At 40.9% G+C, this 14,507-nt stretch overlaps 1 pseudogene; it reads left to right on the plus strand.

Moving 5' to 3' along the window:
• Window positions 1-9,002: 9,002 nt before the first annotated feature.
• Window positions 9,003-14,253, plus strand: LOC100610833 (small ribosomal subunit protein uS2B-like; annotated as a pseudogene).
• The last annotated feature ends 254 nt before the right edge of the window (window positions 14,254-14,507 follow it).

Genomic DNA, 14,507 nt, shown 5'->3' on the forward strand with positions numbered 1-14,507 from the left:
ATAAATAATCGAGTAACCTGGCCTGAGGTCCCTGCCTCCTGGAGGTGGGAGTATGCACACAATGCTTATTGGCAATTTCCACAGAAGGGCGTTGAGCCGCTTGCAATGTGACTTATTTTTCCTCCAGAACAACTGATCGCAACTTCTGAGACATCTCTGATGTCCTTTGCAAACTCCAGCGTGCATGTTCCTGCATGTGCTCTATTGACAAGGATTTGATGTGAACATCATTTCTTTCAACTTTAGTACATGTATCTGCAGAAGAATCTGTGTTCCTGTTGATTCGCAGAGCTGACTTCTTCATTGGTTTCTATGACAGCTTTCTGAAACAACAGGCTGGGGTGTGTGTGTGTACGTGTGTATGTGTGTGTGTAGAGTAGGAGAGAGAGAACGAGGGGGGAGAGAGAGAGAGAAAGAGAGAAACAGTACACCATGGATTGATTTCATTTGATCATTATGCCTAGGTTTCCAAGTCTGTCACTCTGCTGCATTCCTGTACTATCATGCCTGTCTTCCACTCCCTTTTCTTTTCTTTCTTTCTTTCTTTTTTTTTTCTTTTTTTAAGACTGAGTCTCACTCTGTCACCCAGGCTGGAGTGCAATGGCGCAATCTCGGCTCACTGCAGCCTCTGCCTCCCAGGTTCAAGCTATTCTCGTGCCTCAGCATCCCAAGTAGCTGGGATTACAGGCCTGTGCCACCATGCCCAGCTAACTTTTTGTGTGTTTTTAGTAGAGACGAGGTTTCATCATGTCGGCCAGGCTGGTCTGGAACTCCTGACCTCAGGTGATCTACCGGCCTCGGCCTCCCAAATTGCTGGGATTACAGGTGTGAGCCGCTGTGCCCAGCCTCTCCCTTTTCTTTCTCTGCCCCGTCTTGTTTATTTTCTTCATTCCTAACCATCACACCCAGTTTCATCCACTTTAACACAGAACATTATATGTGATTCTAAATTAATTAAACTTAAGAAGTTTTACTGTTCTCTGTTATTAAATGTCAGCAGAATAGAATGATTTCTTTTTCTTCTTAAAGAAAGGAAAAGGGTGGTAATTAAAATGCTTTCTTTTTCCTCTTGATTTTTTGGATGCCATATATACGGTTTCAATGTCAAAATTTCAAACACCCTGTATGATCTCATCTTTTTTTTCATTTTGTATTAAACCAAGAGCATTTTCCCATAGTATTAAATATCCTTAGGGAATATATTTAACCATGTATAAGTTGATGGCATTTTTAGTGTTTTATTTTAATTTGGGGATACACAACCTAATTATATCCATTGGTCTATTGCTAGTGGTAGAATTACAGGATTTGAAGGGTAGATTTTCAAAGCTTTCAATAAATATGACTCAACTGCCTACCAGCCACGTATGAGTGCCCAGGTTAGTGCCCATCCATCTGGCATTGAGCAATATCTTGGAAAAATACAACTTTGCTCATTTAATAGGTGAAAATGGCATCTTCATATTTTCAATTTGCATTTAAGTATCAGTAAGTTGAAGATTTGGAGATAATAGCATTTAGAAAAGGAAAAAGTTTACTTGCAAGAAATACAGGGACCTCAGAAGGAACTGCTCATCAGATAAAAAACACAACAGGTCATTAACAGCAAACACTGCAAACTTACCAAGGTTACTGAATTTGTAGTTGGTGTGTTCATGACAGAAAACCGGCAATTTTCTTACGGGGTTATCATTTCTACAAAGGCTGGGGTAGTCTTCAGACAGCAGTTTTGCAAAAGTCTGGGATAAAGTTGTTTGCATTAAGTAGTCAGCAACTTACAGGAAATGCTCAGGAGTTCATTTATTTGGGGGGCTAGAATTAGAGAGGGTTCAAAATGTTTGTTTTCCTCTAACCATGGGACTTAACGGAGGCAAGAGATCAGTTTTGCTTCCACGAGACTTTTCAGGTGTAGACAGGATTGTGTATTTCTGCTTGTATAACTGTATGTGTCTTTTGCCCTATTTAATTTTACTGGGTCGTACCTTTTGCTTATTGATTTTTATTTCCTATATATTAAAACGCTATTGCCATAAAATGTAAAAAAAATACTTTCAATGTCATTTGCCTTTTGGTTTATGATATTTTTATCATAACTAACACTTTTATCTTTATGTAGTCAAATTGTTCAATTAGTTTCCTTATAATTTCTGCTTTGGCACCACACTTAGAAAGTCCTTTTCAGCCGGGCATGGTGGCTCATGCCTGTAATCCCAGCACTTTGGGAAGTCAAGGTGGGCGAATCACTTGAGGTCAGGAGTTCGAGACCACCTGGCCAACGTGGTGAAACCCCATCACTACTAAAATTACAAAAATTAGCTGGGCGTGGTGGTGCACATCTGTAATCCCAGCTACTCAGAAGGCTGAGGCAGGAGAATCCCTTGAACCTGGGAGGCGGAGGCTGCAGTGAGCCGAGATTGCACCACTGCACTCCAGCCTGGGCAACAGAGCGAGACTTCATAAAAAAAAGAAAAAAAAAAAAGGAAAGAAAGACAAAAGAAAGTCTTTTTCAGCTCTTTTTATATTGTTTATAGGCAGCCCACGGAATGGGAGAACATATTTGCAAATCATATAACTGATAAAGGATTGATATCCAGAATATACAAAGAATTCCTACAACTCAACAACAACAAAAACACTCAATTAAAAAACTGACAAAGGGCTTAAATAGGCATTCCTCCAAAGATATACAATGGCAATAAGCACATGAAAGGATGCCCAACATCACTAATCACTAGAGAAATGCAAACCAAAACCACAATGAGATACCACCTCACTCATTAGGAAGGTTTTTTTTTTTCACAGTATGTAGTTAATAACAAGAGTTAGTAAGGATGTGGGAAAATTGGAACTGCTTTGCATTGTTGGTGGGAACATAAAATGGTGCAGCCGCTATGGAAAATAGTATAGTGGTTCGTCAAAAACTTAAAAATAGAATTAGCATATGATCTAGTAGTTCCACTTCTGGGTATATACCCACAAGAATTGAAAGCAAGGATTCAGATATTTGTACGCTGACATTCAGAGCAATATTAATCACAATAGCCAAAAAGTAGCAGAAATCCAAGTGTCCGCTGAGATGAATGGAGAAACAAAATATGGTCTACACATACAACAATGGACTATTCTTTTTTTTTTTTTTTTTGAGACGGAGTCTCGTTCTGTTGCCCAGGCTGGAGTGCAATGGTGCAATCTCGGTTCACTGCAACCTCCGCCTCCTGGGTTCAAGCGATTCTCCTGCCTCAGCCTCCCGGGTAGCTGGGATTACAGGCATGTGCCACCGTGCCTGGCTAATTTTTTAATAGAGATGGGATTTCGCCATGCTGGCCAGGCTGGTCTCGAATGCCTGACCTCATGATCCACCTGCCTCAGTCTCCCAAAGTGCTGGGATTACGGGTGTGAGCCACTGCGCCTGGCCCATACAATGGACTATTCTTTGACCTTAAAAAGGAAAGAAATTCCGACACCTGCTACCACATAGATGAACTTTGGAGATATTATGTTAAGTGAACTAAGCCAGATACAAAAGGATAAATGCTGTATAACTCCACTTATATGAGGTACATAGAGTAGCCAAACTCATGGAGACATAAAGTACAGTGGTAGTTCCAGGGACATGGGGGAGGGGAGGATGAGGAGTCGTTTAATGAGTACAGAGTTTCATTCTAGGAAGATGAAAAAGTTTTGGAGGTAGATGGTGGTGATGGCTGTGTAACAGTGTTCATGTGCTTAATGCCACTGAACTATACACTTACAAATGATTAAAATGGCAAGTTTTATGTATATTTTACCACATTTAAAAGATATTTTCTCTTAATACTTTATAATTGCATTGTGTACTTTTCAGAACCATTCTGGCTATGAAAGCATCAGCAATTCCTATTCACACTTCAAGTTTACCCATTGGTGGTGACAGGTTGGTGGTTGGGTGCCTGGTGAAAACTAAACCAAGGCTGAGTTAGAAATGAGGACAGACCTTGAGAGATGGAGTCAGGTGTGCTCGTCAGGCTCTTTTGATGACAAGGAACATGGATTTTCTTAGACTACCTGTCCCACTTACTATCACTGCATAACAAACTACCCTAAAACTTTGTTGATTAAGCAAAACCATTTTATTATATGTCACAACTACATGGACGCTGCATGATTTTTTTGACCTACCCTTGGAAGACACATAGTGTTACATCCACTGCACTCTGTTGACTATAGTAATGTCAGCTCAGATTCAAGGGGAAAGGAATCATAGGTCCCCTCCTGATGGGGGAGTGGCAAGATCACACTGAGGAGAGCATGTGGGATGGAGATAGTGTTGTAGCCATCTTTGAAAAATGGAATCTCCTCCACTGCTAAGAAAAAGAGGATTTATTATAAAAATACAAAAGACTAGAATTAGGAAAACCCTGGAATGGACCAGTTGCTCTGTCTCTGACCTCTGCATGTCTGCTTTGCACTCTCTCTACTCAGTTTCTCTTGGTCTTGTTTGATTTCCCTCAGCCTCTGCTCCTCCCCAGCACACTGGCCTTTGACCTGCTATGGCCTCTCCAGCCTTTGTCAAGCTTCCCCAAATGTGTTAGTTGAAATTCCAGAGAGAGGCTCTGACTGGCTCATCTCATATGTCTCACAACGCTTGGTCCAATCAAATGGAGGAGCTGACACAGGCTGGGAGTAAAGGAAATGAGGAGCTGGGTGGCTCTCAGATCACCCTGCACTGATTCTCACACCTGGCTGCATATTCGGATCACCTGCGCAGCTTTAAAAACATACCCACGGCCGGGGTCCCACCCTCAGAGATTCTGATTCAATTGATCTGGGGTTAGAGGCTAAGTATGCATGTTGTTTTAGATGCATGGTACCCACGCTTCTCCTGAAACCAGGGAACTTTGCTGCTGGCTGTGATACACAGTCAGCAGGTGTGGACAGCAAGCTAGCCCAAAGAGGATCATTTACCAGACAGGGAAAGAAAAAGAGGCTTTTCTTGTTTTCCAGCGTGTGTTGTTGCTTTTGTTGTTTTTTTCACAAATCTCAAAGAATTTGTGAGCTCGAAGAGACCTTAGAGACAATCTAATACAACACATTCATTTCCAGGTATGGAATAGGGCGACCAATCCGTCCTGGTTTAGCTGGGACTGCCCCAACTTTAGCACTGGAAGTACTGCCACATCCCAGGGAAATCCTTCAGTCCCAGGCAAACCGAAAAGGCTGTACCTTATATAGAAACTCCAACCCATTAGCAGTCACTCCTTGTCCTCCCTGCCCCCAGCTGCTGGCAACCATTTATCCACTTTCTGTCTGTATAGATTTGCATACTCTGGACAGTTCATATAAATGGAATCCCACAATATGTGGCCTTTTGTTTCTGGCTTATTTCACTTAGCATGTTTTTAAGGTTCATTCATGAAGTAGCAGGTGCACATACTTCATTTCTCTTTATGGCTAAATAACACTCCCTTATGTGGCTTTACCACATTCATCTGTTGATGGACATTTGGGTCATTTCCACTTTTGGGCTATTATGAATAATAGCTCCTGTGAACATCTGTATGCAGGTTTTTGTGTGGACATATGTCTTTAGTTTTCTTGGGTATATACCTAAGAGTGGGATTGCTGGGTCATATGGTAACTCTATGTTTAACATTCTGAAGAACTGCCAGACTTTATTAAATAAAGTGTCTGTATCATTTTATGTTTGTACCAGCACAAATATGAAGGTTCTAATTCCTCCACAGCCTCACTAGCACCTGTTATTATCTACCTTTTGATTCTAGCCATCCTAGTAGGTGTGAAGTAGTATCTCATTGTGGTTTTGATTTGCATTTCCCTGATGATTAACAATGTTGAACATCTTTTCATGTGCTTATTGGCCATTTGTGTGTCTTTTTAGAGAAATGTGTATTCAGATCCTTTGCTCATTTAAAAACTGGGTTATTTATCTTTTTATTACTGAATTGTAAGAGTTCTTACATATTCTAGATATAAGCCCCTTGTCAGATACATGATTTACACATATTTTCTTCCATTCAGTGGTTTTCTTTTCATTTTCCGGAAGATGTCCTTGAAGCATAATAGTTTTTAATTTTGATGAAGTCCCATTTATCTATTTTTTCTTTTGTTGCTTGTGCTGTTGGTGTTATAGCTAAGAAACCATTGCCTAATCCAAGATCATGAAGATTTAAGCCTATGCATTCTTTTAAGAGTTTTATAGTTTAGCTCTCACATTTATTTAGGCCTTTGCTCCATTTTGATGAAGTTTTGTATATGGCATGAAGTAGGAGTTCAATTTCGTTCTTTCGCATATGGCTATCCAGTTGTTTCACCATCATTTTTGAAGAAACTTCCTTGTCCACTGAATGATCTTGGCACCCTTTTAGCAAACAAGTTGAGCTTAGATGTATAAATTTCTGTCAGGACTCTCACTTCAATTCCATTGACCTATATATCTATCCTTACACCAGTACCATACTGTCTGGACTACTATAGATTTGTAGTAAGTTGTCAAATAGAGGAGTGTGAGTCCTCCAACTTAATTCTTCCTTTTTAAGATGATTGTGGTTATTCTGGATACCTTGAATTCCATATGATTTTTTTTTTTAGTTTTTCTCATTACTGTTGGGTTTTATTTTTTAATTAATTAATTTTTAATTGACAAAGAAAAATAGTATATATTTATCATGTACAACATGTTTTGAAATACGTACATTACAAAATGGCTCAATTGAGCTAATTAACAAATCCATATGATTTTCAAGATCAGTTTGTCGATTGCTGCAAAAAAAATCCAGGTGAGATTTTGATAAGGACTGCATTGAAACTATAGATCACTCTAGAGAGTATTCCCATCTGAACAATATTAAGTCTTTCAATCCATGGACGTGGGATGTCTTTTCATCTATTTAGGTCTTTATTGATTTCTTTCAGCAGTGTTTTGTAATTTGAGTGTACTAGTCTTATACTTCTTATGTTAAACTTATTCCCAAGTATGTTCCTCTTTTTGATACTATTATAAATGGAAATGGAATTTTTAGATTAATTTTTCAGATTGTTTACTGCCAGCATATAGAAATATAATTGATTTTTGTATATTGATTTTACATCCTTGCTGAACTTGTTTGTTAGTTCTAGTAAGTTTTAGTGGATACTTCATAACTTTATAGATATAAGACCTATGTCTGCCAATAGGTAACATATAGTTTATTTCTTCCTTTCAAATCTAGATGCCTTTTATTTTATTTTCTTTCCTAATTAATTTGTCAGTTAGTTGAATGTTGAGTAGAAGTGATGAGCACAGACACTCTTATCTTATTCTTGATTTTAGGAAAAAAGCATTTGTCTTCCACCATTATATATGATATTACCTATCGGTTTTCTTTTTGTAGATGCCCTTTATCAGGTTTAAGAAGTTCCCTTCTAGTCCTGGTTAGTTGAGTGTTTTTGTCATGAAAGTATGTTCAATTTTGTCAAATGCTTTTCCTGTGTCTACTGAGATGACCATGTGGCTTTTTTCCTTTTTTCCATTCATGTGGTATATTACATGATTTATTTTCATATATTGCCAACCTTGTATTCCTGGGATAAATCCCACTTGGTCAGGGTGTGTAACTCTTCTATTTCACTGGTATTTTGTTAAAGGTTTTTGACTACATTTATAAGGGACATTGATCTGGAGTTTTCTTTTATTGAGTTGTCTCTGGTATCAGGGATAATACTGGCATCATAGAATGAGTTGGGAAATGTTCCCTCCTCTTCTATTTTTTGAAGAGTTTGTGAAAAAATTGGTATTCATTCTTTTTCAAATGTTTGATAGAATTCACCGAGTGAAGCCATCTGAGTCTGGGGCTTTCTTTGTGAGTAGTTATTTGTTTGCTAATTCAATCTCTTTACTTGCTGTAATTCTCTACATAGCATTCATCTTGAATGCTTACACAATACTGTGTCAGGTACAGTGCTAGTTCTTAAATTTCTTTTCGGAGTTTTGGACACTAAGAAGAGGGAAAGGGGCTAGATGCATTCATTCATAGGGGTGTTCTTTCAAAACACTTATCGAATACCCCTGGCTGTGTTCTGTGCTCAGCCCTGAAACTACTAAGACCAACAAGGCAGCCACAGGATGAAGGAGTGAACAAGCTGATTTCAGATCAGAGTCTGGGTGGCCACCTGCCGAGTGTGAGAGGAGACCCAGCAGTGCTCACTGGTGTTGGAGTCGTTCTTAGCTCCAAACAAACAGTGGTGCCTCAGAGTCCTCTGGCACTTTGTAGGTTATAAAGTGCTTTCACTTGTAAAATCTCATCACAGTTGATCCTTAGAGGCAATTCAGCAAAGTTCATTATCCCTCTTTGCAAAAGATGAGAAAACCAATGTTCAGAGGTCACTATGAATTCAAACTTTTAGGAAATGCTTCTCGCTTACTAGCCCCATATAAGGCCCTAGGAGATAAAGATATGACAAGGTTCTTGCCTTCAAGGAGCTGTCGGTCTGAGACAGAAAGAGACAGGAAGTCAGAGAGACATAACAATCTATGATGGTCATCTCACAGGGTGAAATGGAGGCAAAGAGGAGGGGGTTCAGCAATGGTTTCGCCATGAATGTGACCCTTAAAATGTGGCTGGGAGCAACCTGGACATTACAGCAGGAAATAACAAAAGTCATTCAGAACTGGGATGACCATATGGCCTAGTTTCCCCAGGATGATATGTTTGCTTCTGTTCTCACAGTTTGAGTATCAGTAGCACCCTTTTTTCCTCTCAAAATACATGTTTGATATATGCATGCTTTCAAAGTATTTCCCTAAAAAATTGTTGGAATTATGAAGGAAAAAAATAGTAACTTTGCAGTAGAGAAATCTGGCAGATGCTTAATCCAGTAATGAAGATGAATATCTTCACAGATGGTACCAATGAACATCATGTGCCTCCTGTTAAGATTTGCTCAGAACTTTCCACGCTACCCACAGAGGGGTGCATACAGCATTGTTCTGGATTCCAGTCGTAACTTAAACGGAAACTTTCACAATGTCCGGAGCCCTTGATGTCCTACAGATGAAGGAGGAGGATGTCCTTAAGTTCCTTGCAGCAGGAACCCACTTAGGTGGCACTAATCTTGACTTCCAGATGGAACAGTACGTCTATAAAAGGAAGTGATGGCATCTACATCCTAAATCTGAAGAGGACCTGGGAGAAGCTTCTGCTGGCAGCTCGTGCCATTGTTGCCATTGAAAACCCTGCGATGTCAGTGTCATATCCTCCAGGAATACTGGCCAGAGGGCTGTGCTGAAGTTTGCTGCTGCCGCTGGAACCACTCCAATTGCTGACCGCTTCACCCCTGGAACCTTCACCAATCAGATCCAGGCAGCTTTCTGGGAGCCATGGCTTCTTGTGTTTACTGACCCCAGAGCTGACCACCAGCCTCTCCCGGAGACATCTTATGTTAACCTACCTACCATTGCTCTGTAACACAGATTCTCCTCTGTGCTATGTGGACATTGCCATCCCATGCAACAACAAGGGAGCTCACTCAGTGGGTCTGATGTGGTGGATGCTGGCTCGGGAAGTTCTGCGCATGCGTGGCACCATTTCCCGTGAACACCCGTAGGAGGTCATGCCTGATCTCTGCTTCTACAGAGATCCTGAAGAGATTGAAAAAGAAGAGCAGGCTGCTGCTGAAAAGGCTGTGACCAAGAAGGAATTTCAGGGCGAATGGACTGCTCCAGCTCCTGAGTTCACTGCTACTCAGCCTGAGGTTGCAGACTGGTCTGAAGGTGTGCAGGTGCCCTCTGTGCCTATCCAGCAGATCCCTACTGAAGACTAGAGCTCTCAGCATGCCACGGAAGACTGGTCTACAGCTCCCACTGCTCAGGCCACTGAATGGGTAGGAGCAACCACTGAATGGTCTTAAGCTGTTCTTGCACAGGCTCTTAAGCAACATGGAAATAAGGCTGATGGAAAATAAACATCAGTTTCTAAAAAAAAAAAGAGAGAAAGGAAAAAATTTGTGCTGAGAAGGGGCAGGAACAGTGGCTCACGTCTGTAATCCCAGCACTTTGGGGGGCCAAGGCAGGCAGATCACATGAGGTCAGGAGTTCAAGACCAGCCTGGCTAACATGGTAAAACCCCATCTTTACTAAAAATACAAAATTAGCTGGCCGTGGTGGCATGCGCTTGTAATCCCAGCTACTCAGGAGGTTGAAGCAGGAGAATTGCTTGAACCCGGGAGGTGGAGTTTGCAGTGAGCAAGGATCGCGCCACTGCACTCTAGCCTGGGCAACAGAGTAAGACTCTGTCGCAAAAAAAAAAAAAAAAAAATGTGCCAAGAGGGACACAACAGCACTTTTGTGATATTGTTGCCAGAAATATATAAACTGAATCTAATCACTAAGAAATATCAGACAAACCCCAACTGAGGGACATTCCACACAACAATTGAGCCACAAAACATATCAAGGTCATGAGAGACAAGAAAGACCAAGGAACCATTCTAGATTAAAGGACACTAAAGAGAAACGACAACTAAATGCAACACATGGTACAAGATTATATCCTGAATGGAAAAAAAGTACATCAGCAGGCCGTGTGAAATCTGAAGACTGTAGATTAGATAACGGCACTGCTATCAATGTAGAATGTCCTTAGGTTTAGGAAATACACATAGAAGTATTTAGGGCTTTTTCAAAGTGCCACAGTTTGGATGATAAATGGTGATGGTGTGGTCTCCCTTTCCAGAACCCAGTGAGAACCCAGCCCTCTCCACTCCCAGGCTGTGGACCTGTCACCATCAACCACCTCAGATGGCCACTCAACTCCTCACCACTGAGAGGGCATTCAGATGAGCCAGGGGCTGGTATGCCCTGGGACACACAGGACCCCTTGTCAGCACCATGCCAACCTGTCCACCCACAAAGTGTCTCCGTTCCTCTGGCACCTTAATTCCCTAATAAGGTCTCAGCCAAGGGAAACCACCACTCAGCTTTTCCCAACAGTCAGAAGTAAGAGTCTCAAACAAAGGAAAAAAAACAGGAGAAAAGTTGGCCTTTTTGTGGTCATTTCCGCTTTCTTGTTGGGTGGGCCGAGGCCTCCTCAGACCTGATTCTCTGAATGTGTCCTATGTGGTCTGTAGGCTAAATGGTTAGTAGAGAAACTGTGTTTTTCTTCCAACTACATCCTCTCACCTGACTTACAGGTCTCTTAAAATCAGGTAATCCTCTAGGGCCAGAATATGAGATGCAGACATCTTGGGCAAGCTAATAATTTGGCATTCCCTTAAACTGATGTTCCTTAAATATTTGTTTATGGGGAGCAGAAAGAACTGGTTTTCTGTTCATACATAGACACAGTTTGATTCACTGAATATGCCTCTGCTGGCCGGAGCAGAGTCAGTGGACTTCAAATAAAGGGCAAAAAAATTTCCCCTGGATCTGAAGTCCTAATTCTTTCTCCAGCTTTTCTTTTCTTCTTTTTCTTTCTTTCTTTCTTTCTTCCTTCCTTCCTTCCTTTCTTTCTTTCTTTCTTACTTTCTTTCTCTCTTTCTTTCTTCCTTCCTTTTTTTTTTTTTAAAGAGACAGAGTCTTGCTCTGTTGCCCAGGCTGATCTTGAACTCCTGGCATTAAGCCACCCTCCTACTTCAGCCTCCTGAGTAGCTGGGACTACAAATGCATGCCAGTTTTCTTTGGGATTTTCTGAACCAGACAAATATTTTTAACATCAGTTACAGAATTACATTCTTTTATGATTCAGTGTATCACTTACTATCATCTGTGCCTGGGCTGTGCCTCACTTTTACATGTATTTTATTTTATTTTATTGGATTTTCCCCCTTCATCTCTGTTCTGTGTTTCTTTTTTTCTTTTTCTATTTTTTTTAAGAAAGGGTCTCACTCTTGTCACTCAGGCTGGAGTGCAGTGATGCGATCTTGGCTCACTGCAACCTCTGCCTCCTGGATTCCCAAGTACCTGGGATTACAGGTGCACACCACCATGCCTGGCTAATTTTTGTACTTTTAGTAGAGGCAAATTTTCACCATGTTGGTCACACTGGTCTTGAACTCCTGGCCTCAGGTGATCAGCCCACCTCAGCCTCCCAAAGTGCTGGGATTACAGGTGTGAGCCACCGTGCCCGGTCTCTGTTCTGCATTTCTGTTCCACCCTTCTCCCCATCAGCACTCATTATAATGTGTAGTATTTCCTTAGCTATGACCCTACCTTTGAAAAATACAGAGCACAACTTAGTATATGTATGCATTTTAAGTGCATATAATTGGTAATCCAACTTTAGCTGCATCAGGATGATCTGGAGAAAACAGATTCCTGGACCAGAGACTCTGATTCAGCAGGTCTGCATGGGGCCTGAGAGTTAACATTTGTAACAGGTTGCCTGGGGATTCTGAGGCTGTGGACAGTGCACCACACATCAAGCTGCACAATTCTAGATCTCCCTTGGTTATAAAATAAATAAAAAATAAAATAAAAATGATAGTAATAAAAATTATTATCATTCAACATCATGTTTTCAAAGTCTGTCTGTATTATTTATGTACCTTAGTTCATTGCTTCCATCTGGTCTAAGTGTCTGTCTCTCTTCAACAGTGTACTTTTCTACTCCCTTAGTGAGGGACGCCTTCCTTAGGTTGCTTCCAACTCCTCTATCACATAGGATGCTGCAATGAATGTTGTTTTCCATGTGTCCTCATGTACCTAGGAATGAGATTCTCTGGGACATATATCCAGGAGAGGAGAATACTGGGCTGTCAGGTACATATTTGCACATCTAATTTCTCTAAGTATTTCCAGACTGCTTGTTCTCCAGGCCAACAAAACCAAACCCACCCCCACACACCATGGTGCATGGGGGTCCATAAACTTCCTGGGAGACATAAAGGAGTTTCCATTTTGATAATAAAATAAATCTGTCAGTCCCTGTAACAGCAAGATTATAAACAATATTTGGTTTCAGAATTTTACCTCACCAACACTGCATGCTGCAGAAATCCTGGGCAGCCAGGTCTGTGCTCATGAGGAATGCGCACACACACAGAGGCACACACACCTCAGCCCCATGACACAGCCTGGCTCAGCACAGGCAGGAGCCATGTTTATTTTCCTGTCTTACTTACCCTCATAAATCAGAGGCCTACTTGATATGGCTCCAACTTCTGCTCTGTGAAGCCTCTGGAAGCAGAACTTGCTCCAGGGTTGCGAGAAGACCATTACCTCCCTGCAGGCTGGACCAGAAGCTTTGTGGCAGTGGCCAGACAACCCATTGTCTGGGATTATCTGATTTCACTCCATAGGGTTGTTTTCCTGTTGTTACCTGATTCTCTCAACAATGAGCATAAAAATAGAATCTTCCTGACTAGCCCAGAGTTTTAAAATTACCAACAAAAGGGTGCAGCAGATGTCTTTTTTGACCTCAGATCCTTTTTTAAAGGCTATCCTCTTTGGCACAACCAAAGGTGAATTGAACATTGCATTCAAATAACCCAGTTTTCCTTTCTAGAGGGGTAAGGGGAGGATTAGTGGGCATATGGTAATTTGTACAATCCTCCAAACAACAGGTAACTACAACCAGCCTGGTTACATTGAAATGCCAGGAACCCTTTGGAAAAAAGTGATCAATTGATTTGGAGAATAGTAAATGTGACTTTAGAAAAGCAGATTTTAAAAATTTCAGAGAAAAGGACATATTCATTCATTCAAGTATTTATTTTATTTTTTTAATTGACAAATAATAACTGTACATATTCTGGGGTACATAGAGATGTTTCAATACATTTAATGTACAATTATCAGATCAGGGTAATTAGCATATCCATCAGCTCAAAGACTTATTATTCCTTTGTGTTGGGATCATTCGATATTCTCCTTCTAGCTATCTAGCCATTTGAAATGGTATAAAATATTATTGGGTTTTGTGGGGTTTTTTTGTTTGTTTTCTTTTCTTTCTTTTTTTATTTTTATTTTTTTTTTTTGAGACAGAGTCTCACTCTGTTGCCCAGACTGGAGTGCGATGGCACGATCTCGGGTCACTGCAGCCTTCACCTCCCGGGTTCAAGAGATTCTCGTGTCTCAGCCTCCTGAGTAGCTGGGATTACAGTCACACACCACCGCACCCGGCTAATTTTTGTATTTTTAGTAGAGACGGGATTTCACCATGTTGGCCAGGCTGATCTCGAACTCCTGACCTCAAGTGATCCGCCTGCCTCGGCCTCCCAAAGTGCTGGGATTTTAGGCATACGCCACCTCGCCTGGCCTGTATAATATGTTATTGTTAACTGTAGTCATCCTACACTGGTATAGAACATTAGAACTTATTCTTCATATCTAGCTGTTCATTCAAGTATTTTATTGAGACTTTTTGAACTAGTGCGGTATTCCATAGGGTGCTGTTTATTGCTCCATCCTTCCCATTTTGAAAAAAATCAGCTATTAATTTAAAAGCAAAAACCTTAAAATTCATGCTTATCAACTTTGCAGATGATCCCAAACTCAGAGAAATGGCAAATAAAAGAGATTGCATAATCAATAT

This window comes from Pan troglodytes, chromosome 2 (genome assembly GCF_028858775.2).
Source record: "Pan troglodytes isolate AG18354 chromosome 2, NHGRI_mPanTro3-v2.0_pri, whole genome shotgun sequence".
Lineage (NCBI taxonomy): Eukaryota > Metazoa > Chordata > Mammalia > Primates > Hominidae > Pan > Pan troglodytes.